The following is a 14,792-nucleotide window of genomic DNA, read 5'->3' as shown; positions in this document are numbered from 1 at the left end:
TGATCTCAGGGTCCTGGGATCGAGCCCAGCATCGGGCTCCCTGCTCAGTGGGAAGCCTGCTTCTCCCTCTCCCACTCCCCCTGCTTGTGTTCCCTCTCTTGCTGTGTCTCTCTCTGTCAAATAAATAAAATCTTTAAAAAAAAAAAAAGCCCTTAATGATCAGACACCGCACCCCCACCCCCAGGTGCAGAGTACTTACTCCATGACACGATAGTTCTATAGCTATAAGGAGATATGCTCGTGGACTGAAATAGCACATTTTTCCTTTGAACTGATGAAAAGATCCTTAGGCGATTTTGAGAGGTACGCCGAGGGTTTGTGAGCAGCAAAGTGATTCACAAGGGGTTTTGCTCAGCTTGTGCAAGCACACAGTGGGTGCCAGGAAAACAGGGACAAAATCTGTCTCCTCAGCTTCATCAGTCTCAGGAGGAGCCTTTCCTTCTTGGATGCGTTTTCTAGAAGCCTGATGAGGTTGCTCCCACCTTATGAACACATCCAATGAATCCGGTACCTGTGGTAAGCTGCTGTGTTCCCATATACCTTGTCACCAAACCAAAGGAAGCTAATCCTGTCAACTTTGTCCAGAGGAGCTGGTCTCTGAGAGCACGGAGGAGCCCGACTCCTGCTTCCCAGGAAGGTCGCCCCAGGTAGGTGCATCACCAGTCCCTGTCAACCCTCCCTGTCTGCCCACTTGCTGGCCAGGAACGCCGTCCTGGCTTTTTCTCCAGAGGACGAAAAGGGGACAATGAAAATGAAAAGTCCTTCCTTTGAGGAAGAAGCAAATAAGGTTTTCTTTCTTCCTTTGGAGTTTTAACAAAAGCAAATTCCTGGGTACTGGGGTACAGTGGTAGGGGAAAAAAGCATCCCCTGAGTTGATTGGTCTTCATTTTGCCATCACTTGGTCCTGCTTGGTAGCTGAGGGCCACAAAGTGTGTGTGGTTTCCATAGGTGAATCCAGTGTGTGTGTGTAATATTTTTTTTTTAAGTTTTCGTTTTGCTGTCTTCAAAAAAAGAAAAAAGCCAGACAAAGGCACAAAAAATGACTGTCTGGCCAAGAAAGAAATTGCTGGCAAGTGTAGGTTAACCCAACTACTAGCTTTCTCGCAGCTGCTTAACTTGCTGCAGAACACTTAGCTAGTCCACAAGAAGAGTTAGCCTTCTGGCTGAGGACTCTCCCTGCTAAGATATCAGCTGACCCTGCAAGTTACAAGTCTGTCAAGGTGAAAGCCACGAGGACGGGGTTGACAAAGTGCCCACATTTACGGTCTCTGTTCAAACACGACTGAACACTTCTGATCTGAAAATAGATTTTCGGGTTGTGTTATGAATTCTGTGTGATTCGAAATGCCAAGGAAACAAGGAAACTTGTCAAGAGTTAATCCTCAAGAAAACCCCTTTTTAAAAATCGTGGGAATGAGAGAAAGCCCTATTTTCTCTCTCACTGCTAAAGGACTAGAATTCTGTTTTCTGAAAACTGCCTCACTCACTGAAGCCCGTGGAAAATTTGCCCATGGAAATGAGACAAAGTAGTGAGCATTCTTAACAGACAAATTGAGGGGAGAGCAAGCCACAGCCGAAGGAAAACAATGAACTTTATGTTCTTCCAGAACAAATTACACACTTTCCCAGCTCATAAAGCCTTTTTATATAACTTCAGTCAGGCAATACCTGGGCAGGGAGAGTCTGCAGGGAGATAACCACGTTCCTGGGGCGGCAGATGCCCTTGGAGCTGGTTCACACCGCTCACAATACCCAGGAGTGTCTCAGCCTGACACGGCCACACCTCGGCAGCCGCTTCTCTCGTCCCACAGGCTCCTTCCCACCAGCCTCGCCTCCAGCCGCTCTTCCCCATCTGGGAATCAGACCTTAATGCCACTGGGGTCCATCAGGGCCACAGGCGGAGCGAGGAGAGAGGGGCAGCACCCAGATACTTCGGCCCGATGGAAGACAGACTGCGAGCCCACTAAGCCCACGAGAGGCTTCCTCACACAACGCAGTTTAATAACCCACAAGTGCTTTTGTGACTAGGATAATTCAGTCACTGTGCCAGTGGCGTAACCAACCATAAGGGCTGAAGCAAGCTTTGGCACTTAGAAATTAAAATTCAAAATGTGTACCCTGAAAACCTTCCACTGGAAGTCCAGCTTTGTCCTCGGAGAGATAAATTAGTCACGTTCTATCCTCGGTCAATGCAGAGATTTTCTTCACCATTACTACCGCTCCCTGAGAGCCCTTCCTGCTCACTAGCTGAATCATGAGGCAGAAAGTCTCTCTTCTCTCTCCCCTACAGTGTTTCTGCATTTGGCAAAGCAGAGGAGAAAAGGAAGGACGGTGCCATGCACAGTGGTGACCCACCAAGCCAGCACATTAGTGTGGAAGCTTGAGAAGCATCATGAGGATGACGTGTCGCATGAACCAATGGCCACCTCATAGATGAGGGTGAGCTCTAGATAATCCCAGGGGATCATTCAAGACAGTTACAAATGTCATGTTTTATTTAAATTAATCATATTTTATGACTATATTAACATTAATCAGTTATTATTATCAAATATTATTCATTATATTAAATATTTATATCAAGCAACCTGGCCACCAGGGCCCATCATGTGGACCACAGTTAAGGTTTTCCCAAGGGCTAGATTTTTTTTTTTTTTTTAAGTTTCCCTGCTGAGCAGGGAGCCCAATGCGGGGCTCGATCCCAGGACCCTGGGATCATAACCTGAGCTGAAGGCAGATGCTTAATCGACTGAGCCACCCAGGTGCCCCAAGGGCTAGGTTTTTAGTTGGCGCATCAGCTGCCAGGATGGTCAGAAACTTTCAGCCAGCTGTGTTGGGGGGATGCCCAAGGAGCACCCATCAGCCTGTGGCTCATTCCCAGGAGGGCTTGGGGCCGCCCTTGCTGGGGTGGTCAGGTCTCAGGCCTGCCCCCTCCACAGCAGAGCCTCCTGCCCCAGGTCGGCTTTGAATTCGGAAAGCTAAGATGCTAATGGCTGTGACCCCTCTCAGATACCCTCTCTGACAGCTCGATGTGGTGAGGGTTTGTTCTCCAAAGACTTTCCAGCAGAAAGCCTCGGGATGGAGAGTTTTAGGAAACACAACATCTGGCTCCTTCACCTCCATATACATTCTTCCCTTAAACGAATCTGTCTGGGACCACTCCTCAGAGCCCCAGCTCTCCTCCTCCCTCACCTCCTCTCCTGCCCTCCCTTTCCCCTACACATACAACACAGGGATAGCCTGGTTTAGGGAGTCTTATTAAGGAGGGGCTGCAATGCTTTCAAAATCAGTTTAGGAAATAATGTGAGCTGGAGAGCAGGAGGCCCTCAGCTCTGTCAGCAGAGCTGTGTGACCAAGCACTCATTTTGAACCTTTCTGGGCCTCAGTTTACCTCTCGTGGGTACATTTGGATTTGGAGATGGATGGACCAAAGTAGAAAGCAAACGAATTCCAGTTCATCTGTGGCTTTTTTTTGCCCACCGTAGGGGAATAGCCACCAAAACAGACCCCAATTTGACACCATGAAATTCAGTCGCTCCTTCTCCCTAATGAGCTGAATGGAGCTTACTTAAAGCGCATGTGATATATTGCCATCCCGAATCCATTGTAAAGGCTCTTGACTTGCAAATATTTACCCATAAACTTCAAGGACTTTTCTTGGTAAACTCATCTCTTCGTGGCTTTTCAGAGGCTCTGAAGTGCATTTCTTCATTACTGGCAGTAGATGGCGGTAGAGCTCCATCACAGTCCCTGCAGACCCGCACGTTAAAAGACCCACAGCCTGGATTCCAGGGGAAAAAAGAAAATAAAAGGAAAAGAAAGGGCCTGGGGGTGGGGTGGGAAATATCTTTTTTTTTTTTAGTACATTCTTACGGAGTCAAGAAATAACTAAAAACATTGGTTCCAGTCTTCAAAGCTGAAGTCCCATTCTAATTTATTGAGATTCACACACAAGAGAACACTTAACATCAAAACATAAAAACCCATAGCAACTAAGTTTGCAACAAATAAGTGCAAAATATGGAACTTACCTCTAGTTTTACCTCTCTTCTGTTTAAGGCTGACATCACGTAAGAACTTGGGCTTTTTTTCCCCCGGTAGCAGCACAAGGTAAAGCTCCAATCGTTGGCTTGCCCAGAGACTGAAGTCCTTGTGAAAATTTTTCTCTCATGGGAAACTAGAGCCATTTGCGCTGGAGCCCCCCAGGCACGCACACCCCCACCCAGAAAAACCAGAAGAACAGCCCACAAGCCATCAGTCTCTCCCCCAGCAGCCCCCTCATCTTCCACAACACCCAGACTTCTCCCCTTTCCCTTCCCCCAGATAAGATTCGTGCAAAACAATAGGGAAATCAGTGCTCCCCAAAGCTTCGTTCCCCCTGAACTGCCCTCCTCTGTCTTCATGTTAATTTGTAGCACCTTCATTTTGTGAATCAGCAATCCTTATATAAACGATTTACCATTTTAAAGGTGAGATAACATCAGAGCAGAGGAAGATAAAGAGCTTTATGTGAAACTCAATGCCCACGGTATTGGGAGTAGCTGCTGGCTTTCCTTCTTTGCCTTCCCAGAGGCTTTAGACCCCTTGTTTATCTCTTCCTCTCACCAAATTACTTGGGGCCATTTACACCTCTTCTTCCCCCACTTCTTTCTCTTCCCACACCTCCCCAGGAGGCCCTCTGCCTGTCCCATACTTGTTCACCGGGGAATTTCCAGGCCCAGCCGCCAGCTGGAGGACTTTCCAGAGAAGCTTCTCTTGATGTGTTGTGTATCTCCAATCGCAAAAGGTGCTTTTTCAAATCCATTTTCCACTTGGTAATATAAAAACCCATATAACCATACATTAAAGAAATGTTTAGATGGGAGAAAGCATCATCCTTCTACCCTATCGATCATTTTCACTTGGCATTGTCTTTGATATTCTGTTATCCAAAGGAATCCATCCCGGGTTCGCTTTCACACTTTGCAAGGTCCTCATAATTACCACTGTGTGTGAGCTCACCGAATTGATGTTCTCATTAACGGATATCTAGTTTGATTCAAAAAATTTCTTCAAAAAGGTTTTCCTTCAAAGTTTGCACTATCAAAAACCTCACTGTTTAACCCCCAATTCACCCTGGCATAGACTGTGCCATTTATGTGTATTTACAAATAGAAATATCTGTTGCAATGCATACATGACTTTCCCCCTGGACCTCACATGGTCCCCTTTGTCTGGTGCTGTAACACACTTTCTTCTGCAGCTCGGTATGGTGGTTCACACGCAAACCATTGCTAGCAATAAAGTCTGGGCAGGGCCTCTGAGGATAAGCCTCTGCTTGGGCCCCTCTGATCTGGCCTGCTCTCCCTGATGCTGTGACTTCCTTATTTGCAGCTTTCTTTCTCAGCGCGGTCAGACTTGAACACACAGCTCCCGTCAGCATGCACCGATCAGGGTAGAAACATGACTCCAGTGACAGTAACTGGAGCTTCAGAGCGCGAGTACACTCTTACATTCACTATGTACAATCAGCGTTCTTTAATTTCCTGTATTTACAGTTTCTTTTTCCAAAGCCATTCCAAAGGTTCTCCACCGAGATCATGCCATAAAAATCCCTCTTTTTAACTTGCAAGCTAAAACTTTTTCAGTTAAAACTTTTCAGTTAAAAGAGACAGAGATTATTCTCTCCTTTGAAACAAGGTAAACTGAGGCACCACTCAGCACCTGGTGCTAGATGCCCCGTGCCTGCTTGGAGCAGCTGGGCCTTGCGGGGTGTAGCCAAATGCTGTGGCAGCTGAGCCCCCACCCTGCCCCTCCGGCCTCCACCCTGCGGCTAGTGCCTGGACCTGAATGGGGCAAGGTTTCATTTCTCTGTCAGATTTTGCTTGCCATGGCCCGACCATTCCGTTATTTTTTTCCACAGGCGTCCTGCCTGCACTTCGTCATGTGTATTATTTTGGATCCGCTTCAAAAAGAAAAATGTCTTTCATGGTGTCTACCAAATGTGGGCAGAAATTGGACCAGGCAGACGTAGAACTTCACATAGAGATGGAAAATATTCACGGAGAACACCCACACTCCGCGCAGAGAGTGGGCAAGGGCAACGGGCAGCACCACTGGGCCCAGCAAACAGAATGCACAAGAGACCTCTCCCCCTGCTTCCAGCAGCTTCCAGATAGACCCCACCCCACCAGGAAGGGGAGGGCAAGGTAGGCCAGGCAGGAGGGCTCCAGGCTCCTGGCCCCACCTGGTGTCTCCCTGCCAGGACCACTGCTTTTCCCCCTCCCTTTGGGGGCCACAGTAAGAAGGCCCCCAGAGTTTCCTAACGTTGATACAAATACAAATACAAATACAGCTTCCTGTCAGGTGTAAGCATTTGCTCTGTGAGCCTGTTTCACAGGGCAGCTAGGTGCATGCACCTCCTGCCCTGTGATTCTCTTCTGCTCCTCACAAGAAGTTCGATTTCCCACTGCTTTCAACTTCTTGTAACACTTCCAGGGGTGTCCACCGCCAGGGCACTGATCTCTCAGGGGCCCCTCTGGGCTGGGACTGCAGTAGGAAAAGGGGGAGAAGGGAGGATCTCTCCAGTACTCCTCCTCTCTCCATCTGTTCCTTCTCTTTGCCACCACCGCCCCCTCATTTCCCTTTCCCTCCTCAGGGACACAATGGAGAAAAATTGATGATATAGAAGCAGTTTGCACTGAACTGTTAGAGAGTTCATGTACCTTAAAGAGAAAAAAAGGAGCCAGGCTTGAACGAAAATTACCCTCCTCCTGCAAATAATAATAATAATAATAATAATAATAATAATAATAATAAAATACAAAGCAAAACCCAGTCAGCAGACAGGGGATCCTATGTCTTCCTAGGCTAGGGGCTCCCAGTGGGGTCTCAGACTGAATCACCAGACAGGAGGGCTCCCCTGCAGCATCCACATGACCCCAATATGATGATTAACAAGCCCTTCAGAATTTGAGAGAATTCATAAGCACAGTCATTATGCTTCCTGAGAGAAGGTGGTATCAATAAATACCCATCGAACTTTTTCTTCAAAATTTTGCTTCTTGTTTTGATCTCTCTTCTGACCTCACCTCCACTCTCTCCTCCCACGCCCCCACACCTGGCTGACTTCAAATTTTAAGTATAATATTAAATGGCCAGAAATGAAGCACAGCGGGGAGGGGAAATGAATTGAATTTCTCAAGACATACATTGGAGAGAGCTATTAAAAATTCAAAGTCGTCCTAAGAGAAAGAACAAATTATGCATCCATCATTTTCATTTTCCACCAAATGTACACACTTAAAATATTTGTCTGGTGGATAAAACTGAAAGTTATGCTAATATTGGAAAAGCAGATCTAGGTATATCAGAGAAATTTGTTTTTAGAAGGACATTGCCAAGAACTTTGAATCCAGCACTTGACCTGTATTTAATATTACTTCGATCTGCTAGGGGATGCTTTCTGGGTTCTAAATATCTACTTGGAAAAAGTTTAGCACAGTCAGAAAATAAAGTACAACTCTCCTCTTATGAGATTTACAACAGACTGTCAACACCATCTGATAATTGAATCTCCTTGAAATCAGCAAAGCTATATAGATATCATCAGGAACCGCTGATGTACAAACCAGCAAGAGAAGGGAAAAAGTAAGAAAAACTTGTTTATGATACTCCATTTAATTCATAATCGAGGGAAATTCAAAATTTGCCAACCTAAGGAGAAATCTGAAACACAGATTTTTCAAAGTTCATTTGAAAATAAAAGGAAATGTTATTGTCATGCATTAGCCCTCTCTTTTAAAATATCCACAGACGAACTAGAACGGACAAAGCATCATGATCTGAGTAAGTCAGACTGTTCCAGGAAAAAAAAAAAAAAAGTTGACATCAATGATAGTGATGTTTACTAGAAAACTAACCTATTTCCAGCAGATAGTAGACAGTGTGATTGATATTAAACAAAATATGTGACTGCCTTGATGTGAGGAGGGCGGGGCCCCGTTTGTTTTCCTATTATGTAAAACCCCTGCGCAACTCCTGCCAAAACATTTTCCCAGTGACACGTCTGCCTGCATTTGGACTTGTTCCTTACTAAAACAAATACACCTAACAAATAATCTTTGATAGCAAATACTCATAAAGGCAAACAATGAAAACTACTATGGGGTGTTTCTTAAGATGGCACTGAGCACTGTGAAGAATTACCACACACAAAAGCAAAACAATCCTGCCTTGCTGACTGGGCCAGTTCCCAGAAGTCGGCAGCGGGAGCAGCTTGCTCTCTCTTGGCAAGGAGCTGATTTTCCCCCCTTGGGGCAGTGAGTGGTCCTCACCCTAATAAGTCACAGTGTGTGTATATATGTTGTCTACTTGGGAATAGAGATAAGTATGAAAACAAACTGGTATTATAAGCGCACACTCACAAATAAAAGGAGAATGTCTCCCAAGACCGTACTGGCACCTTATAAAAGTGTAATTGAACCTTATCTAATCTGGAGCCTGTTTCATCATAAGGAGAGCCAATAATGTAAAGCTTTGTGCGAAAGGAAGGAGGAAAAGCACATGGGGGGTGGGCGGCGGTCAGCGTCGCCTGTGACAGCCTGCCGGTGGGGACTCTTGGGGCCGCCAGTGCCCACGGCGTCCTGGAGACGCTAGGCGAGAAAATGACGGATGGGCCGGGGTACCGTGAAGGCAAAAATGGCCAAGAGAATCGTTTCCTCTTCCCATCTGTTCAGGAAGGACGTCAGCGAGATAGACTAAACACAGGCCCTGGTTCGGGATTACGTGCGCGCGCCTGTGTGAACACAACAGCCTGGCCTTTAAAAGAACCTTCCTCCGCTCACTGCAGGGACAGACAAAGGGAGACCAGACGCCCACACTGGTTGGCCTTGAAGAGAAGCAGGGCAGTCGGAGACTGTCGCGGCAGCTGGCGGGGGCCCGGGGCGGCCCCCGGGGAGTCTGGCCCTGGTGCCCACCGCCTGCTGCGGCCACCAGCTGATGGGACTCACCCAGCAGGGCTGGACACACCGGCTGCCGGGGCTGGGCACACCCCGCTCTTCCTGGGAAGACACGGGAAATCCTGGCGCAGAGGGGCCCTTGGGCACTGCTAGGTCCAGCACACAGTCGGCCTCGTTCCCTGGGAGAGCAGAGCCCCTCACTCCCAGACGCTCCCGAGATGAGATGCAAGAGGCAGTGCTCTCCCCCGAAAGCCTAGCAGAGGTCTTGGGGCCTCCTCAGGCTCTGCTACGGGGTGAACCTCTTCCTGCCCTCACTATTGGCCTTTGGATCCATCTTCCAGGCCCAGGCGAGGTCCAAGCTGGGCAGGAGAGGGATTCTTTCCCAGAAAGGGTAAAAAGGCCCTCTTGCCTATTCTTCTCTCCTCCGCCCACCTCTCAGGCTTTCCCTGCTGCTATCCCCACCCTGCCCCCTGAAGCCCCACATGGCCAGAGGCCTCCACTGTATTAGACTCCAGGGCCTGGTGCAACTTAAGGCTGGGGTGACCGGCTGAGGGAAGGCTGCCCTGGACTTTGCAAATGCTGGGTGGGACCCCTGCCTCACCCACTTGAGAAGCATCTCTAGAACATCTGTGTGCAGACATGCTACCTCTGTGCAAGTCAAATAAGCTTACACACATACAACAGATTCAAGCATGGATGTGGATCAACGTTTCTCCACAGTTATTACTATTTACCTTCACAAGGGTGTCCGGCAAAGGGTATTGTGTTATACATGAGCTGCTAGAATCATGCTGAACACAAAGAAAGCCTCCATATATTTGCTAATTAAATGGATCAGTCAATATATCCTTGATGTGCAATGCACATTTTAACATCCGAAATAGAGATGAGACTTAATCCACTGGTGGTGGTCACTGGTTTAATTTTTCTTCTCTCAGTAGCACATAAAATGATGTACCTTATCCGAAATGGTGTGTTAGACCCAAGAAGACACACAAAGTAAAATTGTGAGGGCGTTGTAACTTCAGCCAGGTAACTTACTCTGAGATTCAGTTCCGTCCCATATAAGATGCAGATAATAGTGTCCACATCCTTGTGAAGATTAAAAGAAAGGCTTACTTGAAGGCCTCAGCAGCATGACGAGGTAAGAAATGCTCTGTGCATCTTATTATCGTTGTCTAAGGGTCTGTGGTTGAGACTAGAGAAGTGTCATAGCAAACAAATTTACCCTTCAATAGTATCTTCCCCCTCTGCCCCAAACCAAGTGTCTAAAGGAGCAGTCAAACGTTGGAGAAAATGAAGAGCTGTCCCATTTTTTCCAATTCTGACTGGGGTTGTTGTGACCCCAAGCCAAAAGGGACCTCAGTAAAAGCGAATTCCGGATTTCTTTTTCTGTTGCCCCTAACTTAGAGTGTAACCCTAGTCAACTACTGGCCTTAAAAAATAGTAGGGCAAATTTAGGAGTAGCTAAATACTTGGGGCAAGTGCCTCTTTTCCTCTCATACATTTATTTTTATTTAATATTCTGTGGAAATTTGCCTCTTTATTTGCCCTAGTTTATCTTTTCTTATATCTTTGCTTCCAAACTAAATAGCACTAATCCGAATGCATACTTCTCTGCGGGCCAGCGTCTAGCCTTGTGTCTGTGTCTACTGTGTATGTAAATATTGGCAAGTCTCTCCGTGGGCAAAGCTGCAGTGTGCATGGTCTGTGTTGTCATACGGTGTCTCTGGGGTGTGTAAATGTGTGTGGGGGTGTGAGACCGCGCTAGTAGCCACTGTCACTGCCACTCACTAGTCCTGTTCTCCAAACAGGTTCTTTGGAGGTTCAGTTTTTCATAATTAAGACGAAGGTGTGGTTAGAAAACAGAAGTACATTTTCCTGGAAACCAGCAGTCTTCATTTGCAACTTTTATTGGCAAACCTGCCTGCCAGTAAATACATTCCTTGGCATCTTCCAGAATGTAATTCATTTGATGGAGCGGCCTTGCTTTTTTCTGTAACGTGCACATCAATTAAAAGCGGCCTCCTGGAAGGAATGCAGCCGGTGGCTCAAGCCCCAGGACCAGGTCACCTCGGGCTCCAGGAACAAAAACGTCCCTGGTCCGTGCCTTGGAGTCTGAGATGTTCTCCTCGTGGGACTTCAGACGACTCTCGCCTGGACCCTGGGTAGGTCTCAGGGTGAGAAAACAAGGAGCCCGACACCTCGCGGTCCCACTCCAGCAGCGTGGCCACCCCCGGGGACCCCTTCCTCAGGAGACCCTTTCCCCAGGAAAGGCTCCGGAAGTGATGGGTCCGAGCGGGGCAGTGGAGCCTCACGCCGGCGCGGCCAAAGCGCCGCGGAGACAAAGCTGCGGACCGCAGGGGGCGCTCGGAGCACGCGCAGTGCGGGGGTGAGGGAGCCCAGAGCGGCCGGCGAGTCCCGGGCCCCAGGCTGTGGGACTTGGCTGGGGACCTGCGCCGCCAGCCGGGGAGCCCCGGCCCAGTGCGGCCGAGCGGCCTTGGGACTTCCCACACCTCTTCTTCCCTGCTCTGCGTTCGCGGGCGAAAGGCGGGAAGCCTGTGGAGGGCGGGAGGGGACCCCGACCACCGGGCCACCGCTTCCAGCCGCAGGCGCTCGCGAGGACAGCTGCCCTCCGGGAGAGGCCTGTTGCACCTAGCCAGGTGTCGGCCGTGTCCCGGCCCTGAGCGGTGCAAACAGCCGGCTCAGGTCGAGGGCCCCGCGGCTGCTCCCCGCAAGGTCTGGGGTGCGAAGCTGTCCGCGCTTTTCGCACTCCAGGCCCAGCCTTGCGTCCGCGCGGTGGGACGCCCCGGGGGTAGGGTGAGGGACGTCGGGAGGATCGTCCCAGAGCTCAGGCCCGCCAGGCAAGCCAAGGCCCCGGGGCGTCGAGGCTCAGGCTCTGCGACGGTCGCTTTCCGGCGGGAGGAAGGGTGGCAACCACGGCTCGAGGTCCGCCGCGGGGCGGTGCTGGACACCCGGGAAGCACCCGCCGCCCGCGGGACACAGGCCCAGCCGCCAGCAAGGTACAACCGACCTCCCCCAGCCTGCGGCTCCGTGGGTCTGTGGGTCTGTCCGCGGATCCGCAGCCAGGGCGCGGCCGTGCAGGAGCGCGCGCTTTTCACTCCAGCCCCCGGGAAGGCGCCTTCGCCCCGCGGTTCTCTGATCGCCGCGCCCGCCCGCACCCTGCAGTCCCGGCGCTGCGCTACCGCCTCTGGGGCTGGAGGACCCCTGGGCCCTGCGCTGCGCGCCCCCCAAATGTGCCGGTGTCACGAAGCTGCGAGGAAGCGGGGCCTCTACCCTTTCAGGACCTGGCTTGCGGCAGCCGTCCTGAGTCTGCTGGGGACCAGGATGCGAGGCCACGCAGGTGCGCGCATGCACACGCGTGCCTCTAGTCCTTTCCGATCATCCACCCCGTCACAGATTTTATTCTCGTCCTGGATTGTTAATGAAAGACGACAGTTCGGGTGTCCATCTACCTCTGCCTGGACAAAGGAAGCCCTCAGTCTTTCGGAGCCAGGCAATAAAGTTAAAGATTCACTTCCCGCATGCCCCGTGCCTCTTCCTTGCTATTCAACCCGGCTCTGAGGTGACAGGTGGGCCGACCCGACGGGGTAACCAAGAGCAGGTGTGGCACGAATTCTCCTGTGTAAGTAATTAGTGGGATGGCCCATCTTGGGGACTTGGGGTATGACATTAAATTATCCCATCACATAAACTTCCTGTGGAGATCTGCTCCTACGAGGGCAACTATCCAATCAGTTCAATCTTGTAGACAGGCAATGTGGATCACTTTGTCTTTAAAACATAATCGAAAAACAAACGCTCTTTTTATTTATTGTAGGAATTATTTTTCTGCTGAGGAGGGGACTGAATTACAGGAACTGCGTTAACAGAACCTCTACTCAGAAACCCCCCAACTAAGAGGAAAGAAGAAAGCAGTCCTCTGAGTCTTGGCCACCCAAACGTTGGGTCCCCGCCTCCTCCCTCCTCTGACAAGTCACACTGAAGACAAACTCTACCTTCCGGGCTGACGGTTTGATAACGAATAACGGTTATTGACACCGAAATACCCTCCCCTACCTCTGGGTTCCTGGTCTACCCAAACGAGGCCATATGTAGAACTACAGTCATTTACTTAAATGGCTCAAAGGCACCCCCCCACACACACACACACGGACTTTGCTGCGGTTGTTTGTGATTTCGGTCTAGTGGGGAGTTTCCAAATCTCACTGGCGGGGTAATTGCCTTAATCTTCCAATTTGTCTCCTGGCAGCGGAGGGGGAGATGGTAGGACGACTGTAGACGTGCAGCCTCCCTCCTGGGTTTGCAGAACCCTCTGGATTTGACGCATGGTCTAGAGCAGAAGTCCCTTCCCTCATCTTCTAAGCCTGCCTTTCCTGTTTTCCGCAGCTCCTGGACCAAGTGGGGGCCCCCTGGGAACCCGCAGGAAGGCGGCCTAGACCCCCGACGGGCCAGCTTCCTGGGCATAACCGAGAGCCAAAAGCTGGATATGCCGGAACTGCGGACTGGGAGGGAGTCTGGGCAGGTCCTAGGGACGACTGTGCTGCCGGGGCTGGAAAGTTCCAGAGGGGTCTCTGACGCAGAGGACAATCTGTGTCCCCTGGGCTGGGCTCAAACTGCTGGAGAGTCATTTCTTGAACTCGGGGCTCACCCCGACCCTTATTCCCTCTACTTGACTTGAATAAAAAGAAAAGAGAAAGAGCTCTTTCTGGCTCCTGGTGACCTGCGTTAGGGCACCATCTCCTCCCTCCCTCCTCCACCCCCCCCACTACCCCCAACACACACATTCCTGTGGTGTCACCACGTTCCCGAATCTAGGCATTTCCTGGAGTGCTTGCCACATCTCCCCGGTGCTTTTCTACAGTAGGGGCCCTGGGGAGGCCTTGTTTTAAATATTGCCGTGACGTCACTCCCCCTCCTCAGAGCTAAGAACCCCTCAGTGGGCCCCGGGAATTGTAACCCCACCTGGCAGGTCAAGGATGGGCTGGGGATTGCAGGGCGGGCCAAGCGACAGTTCCACCAAACATCCATTACCGCTGTTGCCTGCAGGACCTTCAGGCTGCAAGGACGGGAGGTGTCAGAAAAGAAGCCCAAGGTTTCCTGCGGGGGCATTTCTGCCAATTGAGTCAAGGGTTTTTCGAGAGACTGACGATTGAACTACCCCAAGGAGCAGGGAAAAGGGGCATCAAAAACTTTAAACTGAAAATAAAAACTTTAACCTATTCCCCCAAAAGACTTCACTTCTGTGCCTTAACGTTAAAATAACGCCACTAACAACAATAATAAAATAAGCAAAGTACTTGAAATATAATCAAGCCGTTTACTGAAGGTTTGCTTCCGAATAAGCTTATAAAACACAAATGCAAATATCTTTTCCTGGCGAATATCCAGAACTAAACCAGTGGAAAGCTGATCTCTATAAAACTGCATCCCTCCATTTTTTCTCGCATGCCAGATACTAATTTCACAACGGTAACTTTTATATCCAAAGCGGGGAGCCCAGAACACCACCGCCATTCTATTTGCAATTTACATAACAAGCTGTTTACCCTTCTCTAGGCTGGCGGAGGAAGAGAGCGAGGGGAGGGCAGGAGACGGTGTGCTGGGAAGCGACGGCGGAGCACAACTGTCCATTGCAAAACCCGGGGGCCCGCTGGCGTTTCCCACATTAGGAAAACAAACGAGTCGCTATTGCTGCTTTCCTGTCCATGCACCGCGTGCGAACAGTGGAGATGCAGTTTAAAGTTCAAATTCACCAAATGCTGGGGTGTTTAGGGAGACCACTTAATTGGCCTCCAGGCTGAAGCCAGAGCGCCCCATAAAGCCTCAGCC

The sequence above is a fragment of the Mirounga angustirostris genome, unplaced genomic scaffold (genome assembly GCF_029215605.1).
Source record: "Mirounga angustirostris isolate CCGP_5_RB_7025 unplaced genomic scaffold, mMirAng1.0.hap1 SCAF_8, whole genome shotgun sequence".
Taxonomy (NCBI): Eukaryota; Metazoa; Chordata; class Mammalia; order Carnivora; family Phocidae; genus Mirounga; species Mirounga angustirostris.
The sequence above is the reverse complement of the archived record's forward strand: the minus strand, read 5'-3'. Positions refer to the sequence as shown.